This window comes from Suricata suricatta, chromosome 3 (assembly GCF_006229205.1).
Source record: "Suricata suricatta isolate VVHF042 chromosome 3, meerkat_22Aug2017_6uvM2_HiC, whole genome shotgun sequence".
Taxonomy (NCBI): Eukaryota; Metazoa; Chordata; class Mammalia; order Carnivora; family Herpestidae; genus Suricata; species Suricata suricatta.
Window position 1 is genome coordinate 22,345,954 of NC_043702.1, and position 21,401 is coordinate 22,367,354.

Here is a 21,401-nt window from a genome sequence, read left to right on the forward strand (position 1 = left end):
CCATTAATCAAGCTCATCTCAGATTTCCTCACAGGCCAAAGAACTAATTTCACAGAATTATTTTAATAATTGCACAAAGTAACAATCATGTTGTAAACCATATAACACAATACATATTCTATTATCTATAGCTATAGTCTAGTTCCATAATTCTCTTTAAGGTATAACAGCAGCTATTGCACAATTCAAACTAATATTTTCTAATGGTAAATAATAATAAATCATTTCACTAAAATTATTCAATTATTTTACTTACGTTATTAGAGTATCATGTCTACACTTGCAAAATAAAGTTTGTCTTATAGTTTCAATGAGCAAAATCCCAAAAAGCCTAATACACTATTCATTCCTAATAACAATTTTGGTATTCTTATTGGTGGGGTTTTCTCACCTACCAAATCATGAGGATTGCAACTATGCCTATTATAAGAATAGGTGTGCCCACAGGCGTTCAATAAATATGTGCAGATTGATAGTCTGACTGCCAGCTTGATCTAGTGGGAACCACTTAACCTCTCTGAGACTCTTGGGTTATTCTACAGTAAAATGGTTCTAATATCAATGCTGAAGAATAATTTTAAAAATTAAGGTAAATGTAAAAAGCACTTAGCATAGTCCTCAACAACTGAGAAGTTCAAAGGAAACATTGATTTTTCTGTCCTACCCTCTACTCCATACTTGGGTAAAATGCTATGAAACTTGCTGCAAAACTTGGTGTTTTCTAACATAATTTCAATCACAAATTCTCTTTACTATCAGCATAAATTTTTGCACTGATAGTGCAATATTAACCAGTCTTTATATCCTAATGCCCCATGATGTCTTATGAAAGCATAATAGGGAGTTTCATAGATGAACTAACAGAAGAGTATGCCTTTTCAAAACATAAATATCAGTTTTATGTAATGACCTGTACGCAACTCTTCCTAAACTTTGTGGTCAAGTAGATGAATAGACTGCATACTGTGATTTCAAGATACAGGCACTCTGTTTTCAAAGAAGATGTGGTTTATATATACAATGGGATACTAGTTGGAAAGGAGAAAGAATAAAATCATGCCATTTGCAGCAACATGGATGGAACTGAGATTATTATGCTAAGTGAAATAAGTCAGATAAAGACAGATGTCATGTTTTCACTCATATGTGGATCTTGAGAAACTTAACAGAAGATCATGGGGGGAGAGAAAAGGAAAAAATAGTTACAAACAGAGAGGGGGGAGGCAAACCATAAGACACCCTTAAATACAGAGAACAAACTGAGGGTTGATGCAGTTGGGGGAGAGGGGAAAGTGGGTGATGGGCACTGAGGAGGGCACTTGTTACAATGAGCACTGAGTGTTGTATGTAAGCCAATTTGAAAATAAATTATATTTAAAAATCAATTTAAAAAATGAAACAAATGGCATAGGGAAAAAAAAAAAAAAAGAAAGCAACAGCGCTCTTGTGATGGGTATTCATTCCCTGATGCCTCCAGAGGACTGAAGACAGAAAGGGCCAGACATCTGCAATAGGCCAGGCACGAAATGTTTAACCAAGAAGATTTTAAGTCAATTGCTTCCACTCTTTTGCTTCAGATTGACTGAAGCCTATTGATCCTCATCATTCACTGGCCTCTGGTTCAGGATAAAATGGGAAGAGGAAGAGACAGCTTATGTATCTTACTATGATCTTTGTATCATCCCTCACACTGAAATTTGTTATAAAAGTCCAGGTATTATGAGAATTTAATCAACTGCTGCAGGGTATTTAAAATTCTAGTGAATATTGAGAATTTTGTGCTAGCACTCTGAGCTATTTGGACTCTGTAAGCCTCATGTCTGGGACCTTGGAGTCCCTGGCAGATGATGTGAGCTCCATGGGCTCAGACTTGGAGATAAAGGGGCTGGCCCTGCGCAAGACGGACAAGTACGGCTTCCCTGGGGGCAGCCAGGATTTGGGCAGTCTAGAGAGCTCCGTTCCTATAGGTACGGCTCAGCAGCGGGGACTCAAATGGCTGGAGATGTTCAGTAACTGGGTTCATTTTATTCCCCCACATGTAAGCCAACAATAACAATACACTTTAGTTTCACAGTGTTTTTTTTTTAACATAAAGTTCATTTTAAGTGTCTTTGCAAAGTATTTCACATTAAACTTAAGTTTCTAAGTGACTTCCTTTAAAGCCTTCTTATTCAGATATTTTCCACCCTCATGTCTTTATATGCTGGGTATGTGTATTGTTTGATTAGGATACAAAGTGGAAGACTGGCTTTTTTAATCTGTTTTTGAGTCCTGTGCTGTAGGAAAAAAATGTCTTTCATAAGATGCTGAAGCCTTCACGGCACACACAAAATTTGGGGCAAGTCCAGGTCCAGGAGTCCACCACCAAACAGAGTCAAAGACATTGCCAGAAAGTCACCTTTGCAAAAAGAAAGAAAAAAGAAATAGGTAGGGGTGGGAGGGAGGGGGATATTCCAAGGAATGAAAACAAATGCACCATCCAGAGTCCATATTTACAAACAGAAAATATAAACATTATTGTATTTGGAACCAAGTAAAAACATCAGGAGGAGCTAAATTCAGATACTGCTTGTGTTATGCATTATATTTTCCAAAAAAATAGGTTATCTCTTAAAAATAAACAAAGCATCACTCAAGTCAATCATTGATTCATTTCCTAATGAATTCAAGCTAGTTTGGTCACCTTATTGGATTGGAGAGTACAGCATAACTTTTTTCTATGTGTTTTCCTTTATTAATTCTGCAAAATCTCAACAATTGCATGTTTCAAAAGTTCAGGTTGATTTACAATAAGTATATATGTGGTTTTACCAGATCTAATCCATATTCCTCTCACCCCATGGGTCCCCTAGCCAAAAAGATTTCAATGAGTAAGTTGTTTTGGAGACACTATTTACCATAGCAGCCATTCAGAATATTCTTCCAACAAAACACAAAAATGGGACATAAAGTGGGTTGCTATCCTGTTTTCACACTAGAGTATCTCTTGCTTCTTGACCACACAGTGTCAAAAAGTTTTATTTATATAAGAGTTTGTTGCTTATTAAGACTGTAACCTTTGTTTTAAGTTAAATGAAGAGTCAATGAGTCTGTGAACAGAAGGGCAATGATCTGACTATATTTTAATGGGATTGGTTTGGCTATTGTTTTGAGGATACACTTAGCTGAGTGTAAAGGGGAACAGAGGCATAAACAGAGACCAGTTTGATGGCTTTTATAATAACTAGGTGATATGCAGTGTTGGCTTAAGCTATAAGTGGAGACAGAGAGGAATGGTCAGATACTGGATATAGTCTGAAGGAAAACTAATAGGTTTCCCTAATAAAATATTCAGCATGTAAGGAAGGATTCAAGAATGATTCTGAGATTTTTGAATCAAATAACTGGGCAAATAGAGTTAGGAAATTAACTGAAGTAGGAAAAAAGTCGATTCAGAGGGTTATATCTGCCATAGTAAGTTTGAAACGTCTTTTAAAGATGTAAAGTAAGAAGTTGGAGTTCAGAGGAGGTATCCTGGCTGAAGATAAACATTAGAAAATCAAGAGGTTAAGAGTGGATATAATTCCAAGAAAAAGGAGGAAAGAAAAATTCCAATTAGGAACTTTAAATTTTAAATGTTTATATCTTACATACAAAATGTAATAATCTTGACATTTCCTCTCTGAACATTATTGAAACAACTCATTGATTAATATATGCTTGTTAATTAAAAAAATAAAGACAATCGGCATATCTAAATTAAAGATGGGACACATACAGTTCAAATGAAAAAACTTACCAATCACTTTAAACCCTCACTCTATTTTTGCTGTAGGTATTTAACATGTATGAATGCATAATCTATATGCACAGACATGATTTTGAGATCAATAAACAAATACCATTGTACATATATATAAAGTAATGGAAATTTTATTACTACTGTCATGAAAATATCATCAAGCTATTGCTTCAGTGCTTTCAGTGTCCCGCTGTACAAAATATTGATTGTGGAGAACATCCCAAAAAGTCATATTAAAAATGAGTAGCTTTCTGTGAACCAAAGAAGGGATCCTTGCTTTTAAATAGAGAAAAGAAAAGTAAAAAGAAAAGAAAAAAGATATCCTTGGTTTAAACTGCAAAATGGTAAAATGTTAAGAATATGAAACAAAATATCTCTACATTTTTAAAAGGAAACCTAGCATTTAGTCATTTATATACTTGCATAGGTTACCACATATCCTTACCTAATGTAATAATAGGATATATGTGAATTACAAAAATGTGTTTCACAGTATAAAATTTGATTTCTTGTGGAATTCTAATAGTAGCTTACATAACAAGTGTTCTAAAAAATAGGGTGGTTAATGATGTAGTTATCTGTGAAGTAAACAAAATAGAAGACATAATTCATAGTATTATTAACTAAACACTCCATTTAAGCCAAACAAAGCCATAAAAATGGATTGACATTCTCTACACTGTATCTAACATAGCTTATCAAGACATTTAAGCTTTTTTTGTTCTTCAATGTAGTAACCATTACATTTATTTTTCAAGTAGCATAGTATTAGAACAGATTCCTGAATATAAAATCATATAGTAAAAGACATGCTATTAATATATTCTCATTTTCATCTTAATGTCTTTGACTCTTTATCCCAACCAGAAATATACTTGAAAATAAAATATTTAAGAATATTGTGATTAAAATAGGGAAAGAAGGAACCCAAAACAAACAAAAGTGTCAGGAATATTTAATAAAACTGGCCACAATTACAACACGGAGATATGACAGAGAAGCTAGCTGGGAGTTCCAGCCAACAGCCTCGACAACTGTGACCTGACCTGACTCTGCCTTAATTGGGAGCTGTTTTCTCTGTGCCTTTGGTAGTTAAACTGAATGGACTTTGAATAGGCAGAGTGCATTTTGTTTAGAGGATTGGAACCTGAAAGGCTATGAATAAAAATACACATGCATATATACCTCCAGAACACAACCATCGTTACTATCATTAAAAGCTGAATTAAAGAGCAACATTCAATATTTTTAGTCAGGAAAGTCTAAGAAAATAGGAATCAATCTCACTTTTAATGATGATAACCATGTGACAGGACTGAAAAGGAAATGGGGCCGCGGGTAGGGACTGGCAGCAAAATTTCCTGAGAGGACAGGAACCTACATGATAGGAGAGGTAACATAATCTGAATCCAACTGGAGGACTTGGAAAGATGTTCAGTGAGATCTGGGATTCAAGAAATTGTCAATGAGAAATCTAAGAGAGGGACAGGTATGTGAGAAAGCTGAACTAGCAACTAGAAGATGTAGTATTTAGAATGAATTTAAAAGGCCACACATAGGGAAACAGAGAGGGATGTACTAAAAATACCCAGCAAAGAAAACAATAGCCTTGAAAACTAAGATGGCAACAGTGGCACAGAAGAATTGGCATATACAAAATTTATAAATGTTGAGTCAAAGAGGTGACTATGTCTATAAAGTGAATTTAGTCAAAAGCAAGGGAAGGTATTAGAATGGTAAATATAAACCACTGTTTCAATAATTTAGAACAAATGTATAAAATTAAGTTGATAGCTGCAAAAGGCTCCTGGGAGGCTTCTAAGGGTCTGGGGTTTTCTGGCCTTAATTCTCAGAATGTATGAATTCACTGGATAATGTTCATGCTTTTCCTTGATTTTTGCTGTAGCCAAGCCTCTGAGATCAATGAATAATCAGTTTTATTACCATTTCTACAAAGTGGCAAAATATTTAAGTATTTTAAAGAGCTGTTATTTTAAAAACTTCCCTACTTTGGGGCACCTGGGTGGCTTAGTCGGTTGAGTGAGCATCAGATTTTGACTCAGGTTATGATCTCATGGCTCATGAGTCTGAGCCCCACATCATGCTTGCTGCCATCAACACAGAGCCCACTTTGAATCTTCTCTCTCTGCCCATTTCCCACTTGCATTCTCTCTCTCTCAAAAATAAATAAATCTTTAAAAAAATTTTAAATGAAAATATATAAAAAATTTCCTGCCTTTACTTACTAGTAGGTTTTGTTTCCTCTTTAAAAGCACAGTATCTACTACAGTCATTCCCCTTATATCACTCATTCACTCTCTCGCACACATACATGTGCACGCATACACACACACACATATACACATAGTAAACACACACATATACACATAGTAAACACACACACACACACATATACACATAGTAAACAAAATTAGAGTTGATGTGCATAGATTTAAATCCATAGTCTCAAGAATTAGTAGAGATAACTACTCACTGAAAAAACTATAAATGACCACAGTTAAATTTAGTAGCTTAGAAAATATGAAAAATGGATTGGGATCCAGAAAGTACAAAATTAAACAACTACGAAAGTTGCTTATTAGCCTTAATGGAAGGGAAATTACCTAAATGACTTCCTGAAATTGGAGGCAGTTGCACCTGACAAATTACTAACTTTCTCCAGAGAAAAATACAAGTATTCTTTGCAATCCATGGGCAAAAGAAAACAAACAACTCTTGGTTATAACACCAACTGTATCTTAGATTAATTTTAAAATGTATGTAGGTATAGATCACTTAGTAAATAGAGCAGACAACTCACAGGTGACAAAGGAAAGGGCTTCAAATAAGTAGTCTCAGTTGGATGTTCAAGCTATACCCTTACTAGCTAAGTCTATTTGAGTAATTTCTTTGTCAGGTTTAAAATGACAATTATCTTGGGGCGCCTGAATGGCTCAGTTGGTTGAGCCTCCAACCTCGGCTCAGGTCAGATCTCACATTTGTGGGTTCGAGCCCTGCATCAGGCTCTGTGCTGACAGCTAGCTCAGAGCCTGGAGCCTGCTTTCTGTCCTGTGTCTCCTTCTCTCTCTGCCCCTCTCTGCTGAGCTGTCAGAACAGAGCCTGACGCGGGGCTCGAACCCACGAACGTGAGATCATGACCTGAGCCGAAGACGGAGGCTTAACCAACTGAGCCACCCAGGCACCCCTCATGGAAGAAATTTTAATTTGAGAATTGTTATGGCTGGTTGCTCCCTATTTTCTATTAAACCAAATTAAAACTCTTTGTCCAACCTTCAAAGTGTTTTACCAGCTTGTATCTTCTTTCATCTAACCAAAATATACCTTCTTCCAGATGAGGCAGACACATGCACTATAAACTCCAACTGATTTCTGCTCTCTTACCTGCTTCTGCCAGTCTTCTTCTGGGAGAATACTCTGTCCTTCTTTATAATAGCTTCTCCCATCATTATTTTTATATTATGATTCTCATATTCTGTGGATTAATTAATTCACCATTGTCTCTGTTCCAATGAACATAAGACAGTAGGGCTACAAGGCAGATGAAGCTTTGTCTCTCACTAAGGATATGGATGATTTCAGCATTAAAGAAGCATTCATTGCTAAACATGGACTAAGAGACAGAAAACTCAGCTGAAATCAGTAGGCTAAATAAGCAAGGCTTAGGATCAGAAGCAGATAATGAAATCAGGGTTAAAAATGAGAACAGATCATGATCTATAGAAGGTCCAGCTCCAAATTAATAACCAGGATCAGGTGAACATTCGGTAGTTGGCCAACAAAGGAGATGTTTACAAGAATGTTCATGGCCTCATTATTTGTAATTAGTAAAAATCTGGAAATAATATACAAAAAGCATATGAAAGGGTGCTCAAATCATTTGTTATCAGAAAAATGTCAAAACACAATGAGATATCTACATATCAATAAAATAACTAATGAAGAGGACTAACAATATCAATTTTTAGCAAAAATAGGAAGTAACCAGAACTCTGATACTTTGCTTGTTAGAGTGTTGGAAAACAGTTTAGTAGTATACACTAAACTTGAACATGTATCTCCCCAATGAATCAGCATATTTTCACCAAAAGATATATATATGAATGTTCATAGCAATTTATTCACGATAACCAAAAATTAAAAAGAAACAACCAAACACAAATGAAAGTCTTTCAACAGAATTGTGGTATATTTACATAATGGAATGCTATTACTCAAACTAAAAAAGAATTAATTACCCAATACCTATATAGCAATATGGATAAATCTCAGAAATACTATGTTAAGTGAAAGAGACCAGGGACCACAGGGACACTGTTCAATTGCTTCATTTAATGTTCATAAAAGCAAAAATAATTTATGTTCATTGAGATCAGAATAGTATTGCTCCTGAAGGGTACATGAAGAAACTGAGTGGTATCAAAGTTCTATATTCCTGTTGAAAGTTGTGTTTATATGAGGGGTGTGTGTGTGTGTGTGTGTGTGTGTGTGTGTGTGTACCAAGCCGCATATTTGATATTTGTGTATTTTACTACATGTAAAATGTATCTTAATTTAAGTCCTTGTCTTTTAGAAATATATGGCAAACTATTTATAAATGAAATAATGTGTCTTATATTTGCTTCAAAATTATCTTGGGTGTCAAGCTAGATGAGTGAGCAAAATTAGCCATTTTTAATTAACTTTCAATGACTACATGAAGCTCAGTATATTATTCTTTCTGTTTTCATTAATGTTTGAAATATTTCACCAACCAATAAATGAAAAACTATATAATAACAACTAGATAATAGAATTTAGATAGATTGATTGATATATTTGGAAATGAGAGAGCGAATACAATGTGTAACAGAAAATTCTTTGTTGAATTTTGCAGAGAAGAGAAGTGGAAAATGATATAGTAGCAAGAAGAGAATGTAAAATTAGAGGCCTGTGTGCATATTATAAATCTTCTCTTTTTTCCTTGAGCCAATGGAGACTAGTTGAAGAACTACAATCAGAAAAGTCATATGATTAAAATTTTAAGATCCATTATGTAGATTGAGAATTCTAGGAGAGGAAAACGACAAAAAAATAAGTAAGAAAGTAATAAATGATGTAGATCTATAATATGGCAGTAGAAATAAATTTGTAACAAAATGGACTGATGTGAAAATATGGAAGATACTGAATCTACCCAATATGGTGATGGACTTGATGAAAGTAAAAAAGAAATGCGGCCACCATTATTCTATCATTCATTCATTCATTCAACACCTATGAATAGCAGGGATTCTGATGGACCCCAAAGAGCAGTAGTGAATAAAGAAGCTTGAGTACATGGAAGAGAAATCAATAATAACCAAATGAAAAATATTTATCTGAAAAAAAAGGAAAAAGCATTCTCTTACGGAGAATGAATGGAAAAGCCAATTCAAATAGATTGAGTAGAAATTGCTTACTAAAATATGACATTTAAGCTGACATACAAAGAATGAAGAAGCAGGGTGAGAAATGAACAGTACAAAAAGAGAAAGGAAAAGGTTAATATATGAGTAATAAAGCCAGTATGATGAAATGAATGAGCAGGGGAAAAAATGGAATGAAATGAGGTAAAAGAGGTGAGTCAGAGTATAGAATCAAAAAAAGTAGTTTGGATTTTATAAATATAATGGGATACCAATGAAACATTTTAAGAATGGACCTCATATTATCCATTTATTTTTTGAAAGAGTTTACTTGATGCCTCCTCCATTTCACACACAAACACACCAAAAACAAAATGACTAAACAGTAAGTGGTTCTGGAGGATAGCATATTAAAGTGTGAAAAGGGAAGTTTTCTTAAGCCTCTTATAAGAAAATATTGGAGAATAACTTTGTTGCTTTTGAGTTGAATAGCTCCTTCCACAAGATAAAAATTATAACTTATAAGGAAAACTGTTAATAAATTCAACTTCATTAAAAACACATGTTCATCAAAACAGGCAAATCAAAATGATAAGACAAGCCGTGATTAGGAGAAGATGTGGAAAATGCAAATAAAAACAAAAGATTAGCATACAAAACATTTTTAAAATGTCCTTCATATCAGTCATAAAAACATAACTAATACAGCAAGGGGAAAAAGCAAAAGATATAGGCAAGAGTTTCATAGGAAGGAGAAAATACAGACTCTGTCTCTGGCTTCATGGAATTTAAACCAGAGGCCGATAAATTTTAAAGAAAGCAGCACCATTCCTCAAACAGAGGCTGCTCCTTCAGCCTGGGACCCAACATTCAAAAGACACTGGCAGAGGCCATCAGGGCTGACCTGCACTCTTCATGTAAATGAATGAGAACTAAATAGTAACTGTTTTAAGTGCATGAGATGCTGAAGTTACTCTTTTTTGGAGAAAAAAAAAGCTGATCTGGATAGTACCATATATGATTATGAATTCTAAGTAATTAAAAGTCCTAAATTAATAATTTAAAGCCATAAATGTAAGAGAAGATGTAGAAGAATAGTATTATAACCTAGCAGTGGAGAAAGTATTTTTAAGCAAGTACCCAAGTGGGGAAAAAAATCAAAGAGTTTACTTAATAAAGGATACCACATATCAAACTAAGAAATGGGCAAGCATTAGAGAGAAATACATAACATTTAAAACCAATGAATAATATACAAGTAGTTAGTGCAAATTCTTTTCTGCCTTTTTGAGTGGAAAATGTTACCTAATAATAGTTTACTTTTCTATTGTTCTTAATGTATTTGTTTCAGATTTAAGATGCTCAGAATTGGGGTGATGGTACTTTTTACTTAAAACTAAGAAATGTCTATGTTTTTTTAAATGATTTTTTCATGTTTCTTTGTTTATTGTATGAGAGGGTCAGAGAGAGAGGGAGAGAGAGAATCCCAATGAGGCTCCGCACTGTCAGCTCAGAGCCCTTTGAGGCACTTGATCCTATGGACAGTGAGATCATGACCTGATCCAGAAAATAAAATAAAGTAAAAGAATCAGAAGCTTAGCTGACTGAGCCACCCAGGCACCCCTCATCTATGTTGCTTTTTAAATACTTAGTTCTAACTGCCTCATAGTAGTTCATCATATATCTTAACATTGCACACTTAAAGTTGCACACACACACATATACAAAGAGAGAGATTATGTGCCTTTACACTTGTACAAAAATTTCTCTGGGGTAAAAATTCAATAGAGGATTCCAAAGGATATTTATGCAAAATTTCACTAAGTAATGCCAAATTGTTCTTTAGACAATTTATCCTTCCACTAACAGTGCATCATCATCATTCCTGTCTATCATGTGGTCATCAATAATTAAATTATAGCAACAACTGGGTATATAATGTTGATAACTGAAAGATACTTAGCTTTGAAAGACAACTTATCTATACTTCCGTTAGTCAGATGAAGCAGATCCAGTGCCTATCACTGTGCCTGGTGAGTGAAGAACTTACTAAATATTTGTGAAGCAAATAGATGAGGTATGCCTCCTCAGAGCTTACTCAGAAATCAAAAGTTTTCATAGCAATGAAGCAAAATTAGTTCTAACTTTGATGGGTTTGAATCACTTAGGAAAAAGGAAGAGATAAAAGAAGGTACAGAGAATACATTATTGAAAATTTGGAAAATCCTCAGGATTCTGTAGCCCTCAAGGAAGAAGGCATTTAAAACCAGTGTATACATAAAACATTGTTATTAATTCTTGTGTTTGAAAACTATTTGATAAGAATCATTTAGCAGCGCCTGGGTGGCTCAGTAGGTTAAGTGTCTGACTTCAGCTCAGGTCATGATCTTGCAGTTCATGAGTTGGAGCACCACATCAGGCTCTGTGCTCACAACTCTCTCTTGCCCCTCCCCCACTCACACTGTGTCTGTCTCTAAAAGAATATCAGAAATTCAAAATGCATTTGTGTGCGTGTGTGTGTGTGTGTGTGTGTGTGTGTGTGTGTGATGCTTAGTTCTGTGTCCATTTGATGGATCACAGGGTATCCAGATATCATTTGGTAGATAAAGTAGATTGTCTACCTCAGTGTGGGTGGGCCCTATCCAGTTTACTGAGTGACCAAACAGAACAAAAGTCTAAGTAAGGGAGAATTTTCCTTCTCTGGCTGTCTTTGAACTGGGACATGGTTCTTATCCTGCCTGTAGTCTTTGATTCACATATACTTTAGGCTCTTCTGCTTCTCTGGTCTTTACAGTCAGAATTATACATCTGACTCCCCTGGGTTTCCAGCTTATTGACTCCAGATCTTGGTTTCTTACAATAAACCATTTATGCTTATTTAATTATATATTATATATAGGAGATATATCTATATCTATCCATATCCATATATATATAATGGCTTCTGTTTGTCTACAGACAATTACACATAACTTTTGGGGAAAGTTGGGGAAAAAGGATTGGCTAAGAAACTATAAAGATTGTTCAGTTTTCTCAATGTTTTATATAAAATCAAATTAAAGTGAATTAGAAGGAAAATGTAAAGAGAAAGAAAATTTAAGGGTGACCTTTTTACCAACAATTTATTTCAGTGAGCCTTGGGAATAGTTTGGAATTATAAGTAATCTAGATTTGATATTTAAGAGAGCAGCAAGAAGTATGATTCTCACACAGCCCTCCAGAAATATTTCCTTAATAATTGTTCCTCCTTTTCTACACTCTGTGATCATCAGGGTATTTACATTTTGATATTATTACAAGTAAATTGGGTTTTTAAATTATGTTTGTCTACTGATTCTTTAAATTCTGAAAAGAATATTTTACTTGTGACCATTTCTTCTTAAAGAACAAATAAACAGATCATAAGTATTTGATAATATAACAGAATGACACTGAAGAGACATAACCTTTCCTAAAACATATTTGCTCAATTTAGTTGACATAAAGCTAATACTTTCTAAAGGTCAACTTTCTAAGTCAAATATTTCATATTCAAAGACAATGAGTAACTAGGTTACATACAGAGTTTGTTTTTCCACCAAAGTTTATGTAACATCACGACTTGTACCAAAATTTAGTTATGTTTCATTTTTAGGGTCATTACCAAAATATGTTAGTGCCCACCCCTACGAGAAAAAGTATGTAGAATTCTAATTTTCTTATTTCATTTGAGATCTTAATTGATTTTAGTCCAAGAAATTTCTTTGAACAAAAACTACAATGTACAACATTAAAACAAACAGCAATTCATGAGAGTAATTCAGATCATTCTTGTAACACTGTATTTAAGTCTCAACAGTCTTCATAGTCTTCAATCATCTGGAAATCTTTCCAGTGATCATCAATGCTGAATATTTTAAATTTACACTCCAGTGAAGCTAGCATCTGGCAGTCTTGCCTCTATAACCAATACTGTATTGCTTGACACATTATTAACAAAGATTAATTTGATTAGCTCACAAGCATTTAAAACCACTCACTGTATACATAAAACATTGTTATTAATTCTGTGTTTGGAAACTATTTGATAAGAATCATTTGGGGGCACGGCTCAGTCGGTTAAGTGTCCGACTTCGGCTCAGGTCATGATCTCGCAGTTCATGGGTTCGACCATTGCATCGGGCTCTGTGCAGAACCTGGAGCCTGCTTCAGATTCTATGCCTCCCTCTCTCTCTGCCCCTCCCCCACTCACATTGTGTTTGTCTATCAAAAATAAATAAACATTTAAAAAATTATAAAAAGAGAATCATTTGTAAAATATGTAATGATATCTTTCTGATACCTAAATAACAATAGGGTCTTTGTCAAGATCTCAGAGAAGCAAATATGTTTGTAGAACTATATTTACCAAGTCTAAAGATTTAAGGTAAATTAAGAATGATGAGTAAGTCATAAAAATATATATTAACTGTATCTTCCATATGTCATAGGTGGACTCGAAGCACACACAGCAGGCATCTGGAATGGATTCCCTGTCACCAACAAAGTGACTTGTTCAAAAAGTGCAAGCTGGACTTGTATTGAATTACCAAATGAATAAAGGTATAAATAAATGAGTGAAAAATGGATTTCTTTCAATATAAAACAAACTTTAAACATCAAAACCTTCTAGAGTAAGTTTCTACTGAATTGCTACCTTCAGTTTGTAAACCAGGCAACAATGCTGACTGGTGAGGCAGATTTTCATACCAGATTTATTTTAGTTTTTGCCTATATAAAAACATCACTATTTGTTATCTTGAAATGTAATATCTTGTATTTGCATTCTGGCAAGTTTATTTTCACAAGTCTCAGCAAAATGCTTTTGTAACTTCCAGCTCTTTCATAAACAGGGAAGTCATTGGCTGGCCACTGTTTAGCTGACCAGCCATTCTCTGCGGGGGATGAAAATAAGGAGGGGGAGCGTTGTCAAATCATCAAAATTTACTTAGTGCTCTGTACAATTACACAAAAACATATGCTTCCTTTTTTGTTTTTGAGGGAGAGAGCACTTGTGGGTGTGGAGGAGAGATATGGAATTGGGGGGGAAGGCAGAGAAAGCATCTTAAGCAGGCTCCATGCCCAAAGTAGAGAGAGAGTCCTCCCCAACGCAGGGTGGATCTCACTACTGTGAGATCATGACCGGAATTGAAACCAGGAGTTGATATTTAAGTGAAATCAATAGTAGATGCTTAACCAACAGAGGATCCCAGGCACCCCACTTCCTGCTTACACTTTCTTCTGCTTTCAGACAAGAAAATATTATTCCCTACACAGAAATGCACATAACCTTTTGTTTATTAAATTAAAATGTTTTATTCTATTTATCTGATATATTACCAGTTTGATCTCTAAATTTGCTCTAAGAAGAAGTATAATAGGAATGTTGCTGGTAATTTACAAGATTTTTGATTCAGTATCAAATAGCAAAATGATCTATCTAGAGGAGACCGACACATTGATAAACATTAACTTTCAGTCTGTTGCTAATTAATGAAGCACAAAAACACACTGATGAAGTAAACAATGGTGACCAGAATACATTTTAGTATGCTATTGAATAACAAATACAATTACTTGCAAAACAAATACATTAAAGTTTATTAACAATTGTCATATATTTGCACAATAGTGATGTTTGCTATTTATATACAAGGACTACTTAATTAATATTTGTGAAGAATATAGTAAAACAAACCTCAGAATATTTTAAATTCTAAAATTTGTCAGACTGCTTGGAGCTGAAAGTCCTGTATATTACTTAAGGGGGCAATATAATTTATTCAATGTCTAGAAATATGTATTTCTACTCTAATGTTTTATGACTTTATAAGTGACATAAAGATTTTTGTGTGGTATAATGAGAAAATTCTAAAACTATTAGTTCTGTAACTACTTTAAATTTAAATTATCTAAACTTCTGACAGTTGCCAAAGGAAACACTCTAAAGTAATCCTAGAAAGTGCAAAATGTGTCAAGTTTGATATATGTTAAAAGAAAAGCCACATTTCTTCTTAAACTAATTAACAATAGAGAGTTACCTGTCTATCTGTCTTTGTCTAACATTTTCCAGCTGGATAAATTCAATTGTCATTAAACTTGACAAAAAACGAGGATATTGTTAATGAAATTAACCACATGATGTTAACTTTTTAGCACAATATCACAGTGTGTTTTAATTAATTGCATGACAGTTAAAGATAAGAGAAGTTCAGAGGTGAGAAAGTGAATTATTTGAGTTTGTTATTTTTATTTTTGATAGAATTGCAACATATCATTTGCACATTTCAAAAGTGAAATTGTATCATTTCTAGATTATTACCTAACATTTAAGTATATTTTCATCCCCCTCAGGAAACTCACTTATACTTACTTAACAGTGCAATTACATTTATATGTGTCAAACATTGACTGTCAAAGGTTAAATTTAAATAGCCCACTAATTTAGATAGATAGATACACAGATAGACAGACAGCAGACAGACACAAACATAAATACTATTGTTATAGAACCAGGCTTAATCAGTGACGGAAGAACCAAGAGAAACTTGGAGATCTTGGAGGATCGGAGGTTTATTTAATCATTGGGCTCAGGGGAGATGGTCTCTTCAAAGATCTGGGTCCTGAACATAAACAAGGGAGACAATTTATTGTCTGTTACTTCCACATTAGTGGCAATTTGGCACATACAGCAAGTGGGGCCAGAAGAATGTGGAAGGAGAATCTTCGGGTGGGACTGGAATTTCCTAATAGTCCTATCAGCCATCTTATAATTTTTCCCTATCAAGGTCAGGGTTTGTTTTTTCCCCATCACTAGAACATTAAGTGAATTACAAAATTATAATTATTTTTATGCTATTCAGACACACACAAAGGTACATTAAAACACTGGAAATATATTCTAAAAGAGCATATACATTCAAGATGAAGGTTTTAAATAGAATCGAAAAGTTCAGTTTGGTTCACTTCAACAAACATCTGTTGGTTGTATCTTATGTTTGGCCCAGTATCTGGTCCCAAATCTGCATTGCCAAGTCCCTGCCTCAAGGACGAAAGCTGTCAAAAATGTAAAAGGAGTAACTGTAGTAATATTTATTGGGAGCCCAATAGAGGATCATTTACTTAACCCAAAGGGAAATGGGAACATTTTCAGAAGCAGTAACACTTGAGATTTACAAGATGATTTACAAGATAACTTGCCAGATAAAAGAGAGACAAGAGAGATGCCGACAATAGAAAGTAAGAAAATGCAAAACAGCAGGAAACAGCATGGTCACAGAGAAGAACACCAAGTTGTTGTCTTGTGATCAAACATGAGGCTGGCAATGAAATGCAAAGCTCAGGGAGAATTACCTCATGTTAGCCCAACTCCAGGTCACAGAGAGCCTTATATGGTATTGTAAGGAATTTGGACTTGAATATGTAGATGAGGGGAAGCTCTAACAGATTTGATTTAAAAGAAGGATCTTTGAGGGACACCTGGGTGGCGTAGATGGTTAAGTGTCCAACTTGAGGCTCAGGTCATGATTTCACCATTTGTGAGTTCATGAGTTTGAACCCCGCAATTCCTCGGTCAGTGCAGAGCCTGAATGCAATTGTCTCTCTCTCGCTCACTTTTTCTCTCTCTCTGTCTCTCTCTCTCTGTCCTTCCCCCACTTGCTCTCTCTCTTTCTCTCTCTCTCAAAATAAATAAACTTTAATAAAAAGAAGGATCTGAGAGAGATGTCACTGGGTGAGAAGCAGAGATTAAAACTAGAGAAGGAAAAAGGTCGAAGGTAGAGAGGTATAAGATCCCTGAAATAATATGATGTGAGATATGATAGGGGCCTGACCTACAGCAGTGCCAGTAGATATAGAAAGAATGTGACACACTGAAAAATGTATATGAAACAAATCACAGGAACTGGTGTTTGAAAGACATAGGGGAAGTGATGAAGTAGGAAAACTTTACTTTGATTCTCTCATTAGGATACAGCCATTAGCCAACAGGGAATTCAGAAGAAAAAGTTGATCTAAAAAAGAGAAACAAATCATTCTAGAAGGTAGCTATGCTCACCACTATACCACCAATGCTAGAGGAAAATCATTTTAAAGAATTCCAGAGAAAATATTAGCAATTAAACTGGTAAACAAGATGATTTACAACATTAAAACAAATATTCAGGAAACATTCAAATATAAATAATACACACTTCACATTATTTGAATTCTGAAAGTAAAATATCTTAAAAGTTTGCAAGTAAAAACATATTAAAAATAGATTGTAAACTTAAGAGCCAACTCATCTGAAGAGCACAGGAGCAAAGGTGAGGCACAGATGACCAGATGGAAAATAGAGAAGGATAAAGGCATTTTCCAAATGATCAACGTTGTGATCATCATTTCATAAATTTAATCAATGTCAACATAGCACCTTAGTATGCAGAATCTGGTCAGGTGTCAATAAAAGACTTGAGAAAATACAGTTATATCTGAGAGGGATATTAGAAACCACAGGAGACAATAGGAAGAGGCATGTGTGTAAGCCATGAAATATAGCTCCAAATGCATTCCATCCGATTTTCTTACTTCTGAGGCAGCTTCCAGAAAGACACTGGCTAAATGTTAAATGAGAAATGGGTATATTAGATGCTTTTCTATAGGTAGAAAAATATGAGACTAAAGCTGTTTCCTGAATCAGAAGAAAGCAGAAATACAGAAAAATTCAGACAAACATAATGGCGATGGGGGGGGGTGGCATCTATTGCAGAGCGATGTGGTTTTAAGTATCATTAAGACGTATTGCAATATATTATACCTGTCTGATAGAATGGCCTTTAAATGGAAGAAAAGGGAAAAAGGGTCTCTATGAGTACTACCTGTACTAGAATAGCACATTCAGCTTGACAAAATGGTAACTCCATTTTAGAGATTCATTCCCCTCAACAGACTCAAATTGCCTGCTCTGCATTGCTCAGTAGGGAACTTCATTAGCACCATTCAAACTGAAGTTCCTCTCTTCTGAAAGAACAGACATGGATAACAATTTTTCCAAAGATCCTTCCTGTGTAGAAGGTCTACCTTCCTGTCTCCAAAGAACAGGAACAAGCTAAAAGGGAGTAAAAAGTCACCTGGTCTATTACCTTCATTGTTAAAATTTCCAGATGCTTCACAGCATATTGAACATTAGGGGATAGTTCAGGAACATATATATTTAATTTGTTAAATGTATTTGCATTGTTCAACCAATAGTTTGACTTACTGACCATGCAGCTTTTAAAAAGTTTTTAATTTTTAAGTGAATATTTCAAAACAAACATTAGCATATAATTATGTATCCTGTATTTGGTTTTTCCTAATAGAAAGCTAAAATACCAGACCAATGTAACAAAAGCTAAAATACTAGACTGATTCAATCAGAATCCTTCATAAAAAGATTCATTTTATATGAGTGAAGCAGGTAGACCCATATTTTTTGTGATTTTTGTATAGGTGTCTGTGGATGCATGTGATTGTTTACAGATTTTATATAGTTACACTTCAGTATCCAGAGTATAGTTTTATTTTCATACTTATAGAATTAGAGGCCCTTTCTTTAATTGTTTCATATGCTTAAGCCCTAACCTTGCATTATTTTCTTTAATATACATAAAATTTTGAACATAAATGAAATATGGAGCAAGGAATTTTAAATGTAGTAATTTTTAATGGTCAAATAAAGATAAAACTATTACAACTGATTAACTCTTTATTTCTTTATTTTTAATTTTTAAATATTTATTTATTTTTGAGAGAAAGAGACAGAGCACAAGCAGGGGAGGGACAGAGAGGGAGACAAAAAAGTAGCCTCCAGCCTCTGAACTACCAGCCCAGAGCCCAGTACAAGGCTCAAAATCATGACTTGAGCCAAAGTCAGATGATTAATCGCCTGAGCAACCCAGGTGCCCCAATTTATTTTTTATTTATAAATTTTTAGAGAGAGAGGGAGAAGAAAGAGAGAGAACAAGCCAGGGAGGGTCATAAAGAGAGGGAAAGAGAAATCCTAAGCAGGTTTCCAGCAGTCAGCGTAGAGCCCTACATGGGGCTCCAACTCAGGAACTGTGAGATAGTGATCCAAGTGGATACCAAGAGTCCGACCTTAACCAACTGAACCACGCAGGCACCCTTCAGCTGATTAATGTTAAGTATTATAATATACTTGAACTTAATATCTATTTTGAGCATCGTGGCTTTCCTAATCTTAAAAGCATTGTCTTCCTTGGGACATATCACTAAAAAGTTATATTATTCTTACTACTAATTGACAGTGGCAAAGAACACAGAAACTAGAATTTGTACAGAAGCATTCCTAGAAGTATAGTTAACTGAAAGTGTTCAAAATAGGGTCTTTTCAGAGTCAGCACTAAATGATCTTTCCAAATAAGCAGATAATGAATGGATTTTCAAATATGTATACTCCAGAATGTAATACAGTTTAAGTAATAGGTGGTGGTGCTTCCTATAGCCTAGAAGATAAAGATGACCAGAATAAGGAACCAAAAATGTACACTTATATACAAAAACTGTTGAAATTTTATCTTTTATAAGAAACCAGCCAGTTTTTAGCATGTTTTTCATAGCAAATGCTCTGACCTTTTATATGTTAATGTAACATTGACTATCACGTTGGTTAAGGATTAGGAGCATTAATACTTTCAAAAGATTCATAACTATGCAGATCTGAAAAAAAATAGGAGGGAATACTATTATTCCTGAGGTATACATGACAAAATATGTAAACTCAAAAGAACACCTAGTATTTCCAACATTCAGAGGAAATTATTCTCAAGGAAAGAAGAAGCCATCATGGAGTTCTTTAGCAAAGATGAGAAGTGGGGTCCACCCTGGCACAAGAAATGGTTAAAGACACTAGGTTTGCCACAGTCAGAGCTACAGTTAGGGTTCCATCTACTCCAATTTGTGTCACAAAGTTGGAGCAACTTCTATAGTTCAATACTGGGAAGATTTAGGAGTTAGTTTTGATAGTTAATTAAATTTTGATAGTTAATTGAAATTTAGAAATCTTATAATTGATTTGAAAAATTAGCACCTTCTCTTTATTTATTAATAAAATACCTATATATTTAGTAAAGTAAATTGTAGACAAAATATTTCAACTATGAAGGTATATTTAGGCTTCTGGTAATATAAAATCATAACATAATCATAATCATAATATAATATAAAATCATAGAAGTAATTCTGTTTGCTCAACCTTATTATAATTTAATTTTCTGCTTTTTGACAAAGCTTGGGCAATCTACAGGAGCCCAACCAAACTGAGGAAATTTTATATAAACATAATCAAGCAAATATTCTATATTATTCTTTCTTTTTTGTCTACAAAAGAGTATTGTTGAATCTAATAAACAGTTTACTACAGTTTTTATCTCTCTAAAAACCTAACAAACAGGGGTAACTGAGTGGCTCAGTTGGTTAAGCATCCAACTCTTGACTTTGGCCTCGGTCATAATCTCATGGTTCCTGAGTTTGGGCACCATATTGCGATCTGCACTGATAGGGCAAACCCTGCCTGGGATTCTGTCTCCCTCCCTCTCTGTGCCCCTCCCCATTTGCTCTCTGTCTCTCTCTCTCAAAACAAAAACAAAATAAAAAAAATTAAGTGTATGCTATTAAAGGTTAAGTTCTCTGAAATGAAGATTCAAAATTAAAAAAAAACTGATAAATAATGCTAAAAAATCATTATTAGCAACAAGGATTTCCATTTCAAGAAACAATAAATCAGATCATCATTTAATTCTGAGCTCATTTTTCTAAACTAACAATTTTCTACCATATAAGAACCTTGGTATAATAACTGATTGCTCTTCTGATACTCTGCCATTCAATTGTAGTACACCTCAAAATGGATAAAAATTTTAGTGGGACGTCATTATGATGTACTTTTAGATTTTCATGCAAAATAAATCACAGACCCAGTGTGGATTTGTGAGGTGGTTAGTGTTTTGTTTAAAAATAATGTTGAAGTTTTCCAATAGTCTAAGACATCATCCTTTTAAATTACTCTAGGCCTTCATTGTAATGGTCCATATTCAATTTCCTGTTAATATGAGCATGTGAGGATGTATCTTCATGACTGATAAGTAATGGACAACATATAAATGTTCTATTAAAAAAGATAAAAAGAAGGAAATGAACAAACTGAAATCATTTTAAAT

At 34.3% G+C, this 21,401-nt stretch overlaps 1 protein-coding gene and 1 long non-coding RNA gene across 3 annotated transcripts in view; one reads left to right on the forward strand and one right to left on the reverse strand.

Annotated features, from left to right (window-relative positions):
- The window catches only part of SPAG16 (sperm associated antigen 16), a 919,440-nt gene that overhangs the window by 663,557 nt on the left and 234,482 nt on the right, over nucleotides 1–21,401 (reverse strand). The gene's annotated exons all lie outside the window — the stretch shown is intronic.
- Nucleotides 1–21,401, forward strand: part of LOC115287465 — a 31,248-nt gene that overhangs the window by 8,546 nt on the left and 1,301 nt on the right. For both annotated transcript variants that reach the window (XR_003906496.1, XR_003906497.1), the window contains exon 2: nucleotides 13,656–13,767. This is a non-coding gene — a long non-coding RNA (uncharacterized LOC115287465). The remainder of the gene's footprint in view (nucleotides 1–13,655; nucleotides 13,768–21,401) is intronic.